The sequence below is a fragment of the Lontra canadensis genome, unplaced genomic scaffold (assembly GCF_010015895.1).
Source record: "Lontra canadensis isolate GAN:19392208 unplaced genomic scaffold, GSC_riverotter_1.0 scaffold5, whole genome shotgun sequence".
Lineage (NCBI taxonomy): Eukaryota > Metazoa > Chordata > Mammalia > Carnivora > Mustelidae > Lontra > Lontra canadensis.
The window spans coordinates 16,247,520-16,256,435 of record NW_022630999.1 but is presented as its reverse complement, the minus strand read 5'-3'; positions in this window follow the sequence as shown (position 1 = coordinate 16,256,435).

Below are 8,916 nucleotides of genomic sequence, written 5' to 3'. Positions count from 1 at the left end.
CTGTTTTTTGTTTTGGTTTGTTTTGTTTTGTTTTTGTTTTCATGTCATCTCTGAGATTCACTCTGTCACCTGTGGTTATCTGGGTCCGAGGTGGACTCAGCCCTGGGTGGGGCGGAGGGCCTCGCTGACATTTTGGTCCCAAGGTTCCTTTCAGGACTCTAGAAACACCAGATGTTAGTGCTAAGAAACAGCAAATCAGGGCAGAGAGAGTGGGGGAGGTTGTCAGGACAGAAATATCTTTTTTTTTTTTTTTTTTTGCTTGCCTCCCAAACTGAAGTTCCTACTAGGACGCTTCCCAGCTTCCCAGGATTTCATCCCACCGCATCCGTGTGTGCCCCCCCCCAGCACTCCCCAGTCTTTGGGGGTTCACGAGCATGTGTCTTCATTGCCTCTCCCCTCCTCATCTGCTGGTTCAAGCAGAGCACTGGAATTTCTCCTCTTCACGCCTCGTCCTGCAGCCGTGGGTTCGAATCTCTTTCTTTTCTTTTCTCTTTCCCTCTTCCCCGGGATTGACTCTGATGTGGAATGCCTTGGCACGTCCACTAGGATCTACTGTCTGCACTGTTTTCTTTGCATGACTTTATATGCAGTAAGTATGTTCAAAAAAAAAAGAAAAGAAGAAAAACATTCAGCAAAACCAATCTACATGTTTTGGACAAAAAAAAAAAAAAAAGAGGTTGTATTCTCAGTGTCCGACTTGGAATTATGTTGCCGCCTCTCTGTGCTTTTTGGCCTCTGTGTGGCCGTGTTCTGCCAGCATGAGATACTGTCCCCTCTGGAGGATTTTAGGGGAGGAAGAGCCACATCCCCGGGGATCTGGAGGAGGCTCTGGTTCCCTTGAACCTCTGGGGAGTCCTGGGTGTTGGCTGGAGGACTGATGGGGATGTTTGATCTGGGACTTTTTGAGTCCTCCCTGATCATGAGATGTCTGCTGGGCCCTTTTCTCCATAGCTGCTGCCCTGGGGACAGGTGAGGCAGGCTGGACTGGGGCTGCAGGCCAGGAAAGAGGCTGCCTGGGCTTCCTGCTCTCCACATTGGTTGATCACTGGCCTCTATCCTTGGCAGACACCCTGCTGCTGAGGCCCAGGGCGTAGGGACTTGACCTGCCCCGGGTCCAGAGGGCTTCCCACTAAGGACCAGTGATCCCAGCGTCCCAGCAGTAAAACCGCCTGCCTCCCTTGTAAGCTGCCAGCTCCCACAGCAAGCCCCAAGCCCAACGTGAAGGTGTGGCCTTCACAGGGGATGCTGCAATTACCAAGACCAAGTCTGGTCCCCTTCTCAGCCTCAGTTTCCCCATCAGTTAAAGGGTTAAATATTCCTGCCCAGCCTATGCTGCAGGGCTGATGGGGGAATCCAACGGGACAGTGAAGTGAAACCCAATGTACCTGTGAGAACTGACAGGGTTAGTCACTGGCTAGACTCCTGCTTCCTTCGGAACCTGGCCAGCCCACCACTCCCGCACCTGCCCCTCATTCCCCTCTTTGGTGCCTGTCAACTGCTCATTAGCAGTGGACTGCGGGCAAAGAGCCATGCTTTGGGGGTTAGTAGGATTAGGATTCCATTCCCAGGTCTTACCAGACTTGCTGTGTGACCTTGGGCAAGTCCTTTTCCTGCTCTGGCCCTGGGTTTTTCCACCAGGGGCAACTGAGCTGAAGGACCCCAGTGTCCTGATTCTTATTTGCTGGCACGCCTCATGCCTCCTATCCACTGTGTCCCATTCAAAGTGCCAGAGAAATGGAGGCAGGTCCCTACCCCAGGAGGAGACGGCTTCCCCTGAGGAAGGCCACTCCGGTGGGTAGGAAGTCAGCCAGCGTGGACCACAGGGCATTGGTGCCATCCTGAGGCCCAGGCAGGGGAGGCTGGCAGACACAGCAGCCCAGAGCCCAACCCCAGCAGACAGTGAAACTCTGCTCCTCTAAAACATCCTGTAGATGCAAAAAAAAAAAAAAAATCCAGACCTAAGACCAGACCTAGGCTCCAGCATGCCAACACCTCTATAGGAAAGTATTCTCCCAGGACTGTGCGCCCCGGGGCGCTAATCCTGGCCTCCTGTCTCCCAAGGGGAGACCCTTTGGGGGATGTGTTTGCCAGACTCCCCGTGCTGGTTTCTTTGTTACTATTTGTTTGGGGATTTGTTTCAGTTCTTCCTTTCCTTTCTTTCTTTCTTCTTCTTCTTCTTTTTTTTTTTTTTCCTTTTTTAAAAATATGTGGCTGTGAACTTGAATGACCACTGCTCAAAACTTCTGCTATTGGGTGGGAGGGGGGAAGAAGGGGTGTCTGTTTTACTGGTGTTTTCAGTGCAATAAATAGCTACCAACTTCTGCGCACTTGCTCTCTCCCAGTCTCTGCTGAGCAACCACACTGGGTTGGGTTGGGGGGTGTTTGTTTCCTGTTCCAGATCTCGCTATTTGCAAAATAAAAGCCAAGGTCTCCTTTCTGATTGGGCCAACTTGGTCTCATGCTCAAGACTGAGCTAATTACAGTGGGATTATGCCTGGACACTGTGGCCTGGCGTTAGAACCAGGGACGGGGCTGGTTTTCTCTCAGCCACACCAGGGGCCCTGTATCCAGAGGAAGGGAGAGGTTGACACGGGTTGCCGCAAACAGTTGGCCAGCAGCAAAGTCTCTCGAAGGGGGCCTGGGGGCAAAGCTCTTCTCCTCTAGGCCTTGGATTCCTTGTAAAATGAGAGTTTATTCCAGAAGAAGTCCCTCCACACCTATTCTCCTCCCTCAGCCCAACCTCACAGACAAGCCACCAGGCCTCAGAACTCCTGGAGACTAGTTTGGAGAAAGGGGTAAGAGAAGAGGTCCCTCAAAACCCACACACTGTGGACTGAGTGCCTGGGACAGGAGCCCTGGGGCTGGAGAGAGGGACGGGATGAGAGGCTCCATTGGCCAAGGGGCGGCCCCCTGCCACAGCAGAGGCCAGTGTGGTTCTCTGCATCCAGGCTGTCAAGGTGGAGCCAACGTGTGGATGCAGAGGCCTTGGCCCTTGGGCCACGGCGAGGTGACCACCCATCCTGGTTTGCTGACACAGGACAGTCCCAGGCAAAGCAAGTGCGCTGGTCACTCAGCCACGGAGCCCCCTAAGTTACCTGGATTCCACAGCGCCATGGGGATGTACCTTCTGGAGCCCACAGTCCCCTCTAGACCATGCTCGGGGTGTCTGGGACTCCAGATTCCTGCACCAGCCACTTCCAGAGTCCATCCCCACTGCTGGTGTGCAGAGGGGCCGCGAGGCGTGTGCCCTTTGCACACACAGGACGATCTTCACAGTGAGAACAAAGGCCAAGGATGCGAGGGGCCAGAGGGTGGGTTGCAAAGGGATGTGGGGCCTTGCATTTGCACTCTTGGCCTCGAATCGGGATGCTACGCCTTAGCGCCTGGACTTCTCTCAGCTCCACCTTCCCGACTAGAGATCTCGACTTGGGCGGGAGGAAGGGCCTGAGGGCGGGCCAAGTGTTCATGCTGCTATGGCAGATACTCGCCAGCAGGTGGCAGCGCAGGAACAGGTTACAGGCAGGCCCTGGGCCCTGTGGCTCCAGCTCCCAGTGAACGTCAAGAGGTACCCTTTGACTCTCAGAAAGTACCAACTCCACCCAAAACGCTACTGTTATCTGACAGGAGCATGACCCCTTAGAGTTCACGGAGTGCTTTCACAATACCTCTTGTGTCAGAACAGCCCTACCCTGAAAAGGAAGACAATGAGACTCAGAGGCAAAGACGGAACCAGGGGTCCCTCCAGGGCCTCCAGTGTCCCATTGCTTTTCTTCCTGTCTCTGAACAGCCAGCAAATTGTGACTCGGGTTCTTAGGAATCTCCTCTCTTTGACCCTCCGTCCCTTCCAGCGACAGCCCGCAGTCCCTACCTCCCCACTGCCCATTTACTACGAAACCCACTGACTCCCTCAAGCTAACTCTTCCTTCACGCCAAGGGCCAGGCACCCCTACGCCTTTGTGTGTGCTCGCACAGTCCTCAGTTTGCCCATCCACCGGCCACTGCGTTTCTCTTCTGCTCCTTCCACGTTGTAGGGCAGAGGGAGGGAACCTGACTGGGATGGCCCAGGGTGTGAGGAAGGGGGATGGGTTTCGGAATTTTAGCCCCTCCAAATACCTGCTGGGGTCTGCTGCAACTAGCTGGGCTCTAAGTAGGACCCAGTGATGAGCGGGACCTGTCTCTTGTCCCCAGAGAGGCCACCCCAGAGAGTGAGAGCCACGCGGCGACCCGGAGTGCACGGTGGGCTGGGGTGGGGGCTGGGCCTGGAGATGCAAGTCCTATCGGAGCCAGAGGAAGGAGCAGAAGCGTGGCAATGACTGGAGGTGCTGGGGAGGTCTTGTGCCCATGCTCAACAGGGTGAAATGGGGGGTGGGGTGGAGGCAAGGCAAAGTCTGAGAGCCCAGAACAGTGGATCAGGTAGGGGTGGGGAGAGACGAGGCTAGGGAGGAGGCTGTGGGAGGCCAGAGTGTCAGAGTGTGTGCCAAATCTCCTTTGTTGTGGATGTGCTTTTCTGGGGCACAGGTAGGTCCCTAGCAATGGAAATGGCCTTCCCCAGACCCTAAATTCCTTAGGAAACATCCCCAGCAGGTGCTGGGAGTGTTTGCACAGGGCAGGGTAGGGCAGGACCAGACCTATGGGAATGGCCCCTGCTCCTTGTCCTTCCTCCTGGGACGAGCCCCACCCTCCCTCCTCCATCTGGACCTACCAAGGTCTTAGAAGCCACCTTCCTCTGGGCATCCTGGCCTCATCATCCTTTCCTGGGCTTTGGGCCACAGCCAGGGGATGGATGGAATGATCTAGAAGTTGACTACTTTCACCCAAGGAAAAAGGGTGAATTACCATCATTCTCTCCCGGTGTGACCTTGAGTGAGTTCCTTTCCCTCTCGAGACCTCAGATTTTTCACGTTACAACAAGGGGGTTGAACCTGTGGTTCCCCAATACGGGAACTGTGCTGGCTGCTACAGAATCCCCCAGGGAATAGGCTAAAAATACAGATGTTTAGACCCTACCCTCAGGGGACAGGATGCAGGAAGACTGGGCAGGCCTCCAGGCAGCTGTAGTTTCAGTAAGCAGTCAGTTCGGGAATTCTGCACCAAGCACCCCATTCCCAGTTCCCACAGCCACACTGGGAGCTGGAAGACCAGTTATCAGTGAGCCCCACCCCAGGCTTCCCGCTTCCCCATCCACCCCCCTGACGCAGCTAGATCAATATTGACCATCGGCCCCTCCCTTGCCCCTGCCTCCTGCCATCCCAATTCCTAAAACTCTGTGAGACCCTGACCTTGGGTCAGTAGAGTCAGGGTCAAAGCCAGCCTCGGGGCCTGGAGGATTTTAGGGCTGCCCTACTCCTACATTTCATCACCTCCTGCGGCCTTGGCAGGAGCTCCCCGTCCATCACAGAAGCCATTAGAGCCCTTAATCATTAACTCCATCCAGCAAGAGGGGCCAATCCCAGAACCCAGCTTTGAGGAATGGACACTGTTCCCCTCTGTGGCTCTCCAACCCATCCATTTTACAGATGGGGACACCAAGGCCCCGCCTCCAAGGCACTCTGCCATGGAACGGGAAGGTGCCAGCTCATCCTCTGCCTGCCGTCATTGCCTGACCCTGGCTCTGAGTGCACCCCTCCCCGCCCTCCTTCTCCCTTTACTGGTTGGAGGCAGGAGCTGGGCCTCAGTTTCTTGATCTGCACAAGGGACAGGAGGCTTGTGAGAACCATCCCATTACAGGGCTTCTACCTGCCACGGTTTGCACTACGCGCTGATTTTTTTTTTTTTTTAAACTATGCACTGAGCACCTGTATTATCCCACTTTATTCCCCGAAGTGGGGAAAGCCATTGTCCACATCTTCCTTTCTGAGGATGCTGGGGGTCAGAGGTGAAGCAGCAGATCCAGCTCTGTTCTGACAAGCAGAGTCCAAGCTTGCCTTGGCTCTGGTTGGCTCTTGTTCTCAAAGGGAGGCTGCTCGCAGATGCCATGGACATCAGGGGCAGAGGCTTTCTTTCCCTCAAATAGAAAGCAATCCTGGATGGGGCACTGGGAGGAGGCCTCAGCATGGCCAAGGGGGGTGGACTGCTACCCTGTCCTGGGGCAGAAGGTCAGGCTGGGGGAAGTCAGGCGGAGACAGAAGTGGGGTGGGGAGGGGGACAGCGGGTGGAGTGCTGGCCAAGGATCCACAGGCGGGCAGGCAGCCCTGGACACCCTTCCAGGGTAGGACCAGCGTCAACAAGGCCTCAGGCCCCAGAGGGAGTGGCCTGGAGCTCAAGGAGCCAAACTTTCCATGAGCCACCGGCAAAAAATGAGTCTGGAGAAGAGTGTCCACCGCAAAACCGTAGGCTCAGCAACCCAAGGTCACATGAAATTCAGAGGGGCCGGGCTGTCTTAACTCTTTGCTGGCTGTCGCTAGAGCCACCCTCACACTGCTTTCAGTTGCTGCTGTGTTGGGCATAGTGGTGAGCAGGCGCTGTGGGTCCCCAGGGCCACACAGCCAGGGAGAGGCAGAGCTGGGAATGGAGCCAGGCCTGCGTGGCTGAGTGGTCTGAGCCCCCTCCTTGATGCCCTGCCATGGTCCCAGGGGCCAGGGGTCTGGGGGGAGCGCTATAAGTGTCTTAACTGCACAGAGATGAAGGGGGTTGTCTCTGGGCTGTCATGGCTCTCCAAGGCTAAGTCAGGCTCCCTGAACACTCCAGGAGCCCACACCTGATGGGGAATGGAGGGCATGTGGAGGACAGACCTAAAAGGATGGCTCGGGGTCCCAGGGATGAATGGGGAAGACACTGGAACAGGAAGCCTGGGCCTGCTCAGGGCACCACAAAAGGTGAACTTGGCTGGGGTGGTAGAAGGGAACACAGGGGGCAGGGCCTACTGAGAACCAAACACAGGTGACTGTGTGACCCTGGTGCTGTTGACCTGACTTGACCTTGGGAATATGGCTGACCCTAATGGTGTGGGGCCCTCTCCCCTGCCCTCTCCTGCTCCCCTTCCACCTTCGGCCGCCCAGATATTTGCTCTCACGGATCATAGGCTAGAAGGGACTGCCCTGTGCTCAGGGCTTCCCAGGGATCCCCAAGAGCACACCATCTCTCATGAGTCCTAGAACATTCCTAGAAGAGGAATGAAGGGCCCCAGGACACTCTCTCCACACCTGAGCCAGGCACAGATGCTGCCTTCCAGCCCTTCACTGCCCCTCCACCCGCCCTGAGTCTCCCCAGGTCAGGGGGCCACGGACACAGAGATCAGCTGAGAAGGAGAGCAAAACACTGATTAGGAGTGGGGACCCCGGGCCTGGCCCCAGCTCCCATATGTTGTCACCACGGCCCACAGCCCTGCTAATCCCCAGTCTCTGCAGAGCCAGAAAAATGAGACATTTCTCACAGAAATCCAAACTTCCAACTTCTCTTAAAAAACTGGGCTATCTGGCAACCTGGGTCCATGCTTGTAGGGGCAGCCTCCCCGGAAGAGAGGCAGGCTTTCTTCTCTCGTGCGCCAGGTCCCCACCACTGACTCATCACGGCCACCCTCTCTGGGGACCAGTCACCACCTGCTCTCCTGCTCACACCTACGGCTTCGCTCACCTGGCCGCTCAGCCTGGTTCTGCAGGCACTGGGCTTGTCACCTGCTAGGCCATTCTAGCATTCCAGGCTAGGGTTCTACTCCAAACAGGGCTGAGATCTTCCGTGGACTGTCCACCATGCGTCCATGGGTTCCTCTGATCTGCTCCCACTGCCAGTCAGGCCTGGCTGGGGTCTGCTCTGAGCCAGGGCCACCTGAGGTCAATAAAGGGAGGGGCAGGGGTTGTTGGGAGGTGGCAGAGGTGGGAGAAGGGTGAGGTGGCAGGACAGCCTGTCTGGGAGTAGCAGGAATGGGAAAAGCAGGACAGATGGGAAGATGGGGCCCAGGGAGGACAGACCAGGAATCTCAGGCCCCGGGGGCCAGGGCAGTGAGCGAGTGCAAGGGTAGCCAGAGGCAACAAGGCAGGGGAAGTGGGGGGTGGGGTGGGGAGGTGAAGCTGGTGGGCTCCCTAGGCTCCTAGAGGCCTGCAATGGCCAACTGGGAATCTGGCTGAAGAGAAGGCCAGACTTCTAGGATCACCCATTCTGGATGCCCAGGACCCCAGGCTGCAGCCAAGAGCTTGGGCAAGGAGTCTGCACAGGACCATGGCTGGGGCCTGGGACCTGTCCTAGAAGGAGCGGGGAGGGCTTGGAGAGGGCTCCCCCTACCCCCCCCCCACCCCTTTCGGTACCATGGAGCTGGCGCCAGGGGCTCTGTGAGCAAGGCTGGAGCCTGCCCCCAGGGTGTGGGAAGAGGCACCTTGAATTGTGAAGGCCATTCCTGAGCCTACAGCAAATTAGCAATCCCATGCTCTTCCTCCATCTAGAGCCCCAAACAAAGAGGGGCAGGAGGGGGCCTGGCCTTTTGTTAGGGGAAATTTATTAATATCTAAAAGATGCAGCAGCCCTTCCTCTCCAATCCCCCATCAAAGCCTTCACAAACACCTGGGCCTCGCATTTGAAAGGCCCTGGGGCTCTTTTATGTGGCCAGGTCCTGCCAGGAGGGGGTGGGTAGCACCAGGAAATTCTTCCAGCCTGGGAAACTCAGGGTTTCTCCCAACCCCAGGCTTCCAGCCTCAGCTACACCTGCCGGTAAGGCCGGAGAGCAGCTGGAGCCAGGAAGGGGAGGGCCAGCTGCCCAGGTGTGCCTGCCTCCGCTGGGTACCCTCGAGCAAGTCTTCCCTTTGGAGGGCCTCAGTTTGCCCATACATATAATGGAGGCGAAGTGGCTTCCTTGTCTTCGCCACCCTTCCTCAACCCCACCACCCCCACCACTGCCACAGAGAAACGGGACAGCAAGTGTCAGAAGCTGGGAGAGCCAGGAAAGCAAACAGTTGAGCCTGTTTCCTCGTCTGTCCAATGGAAGCT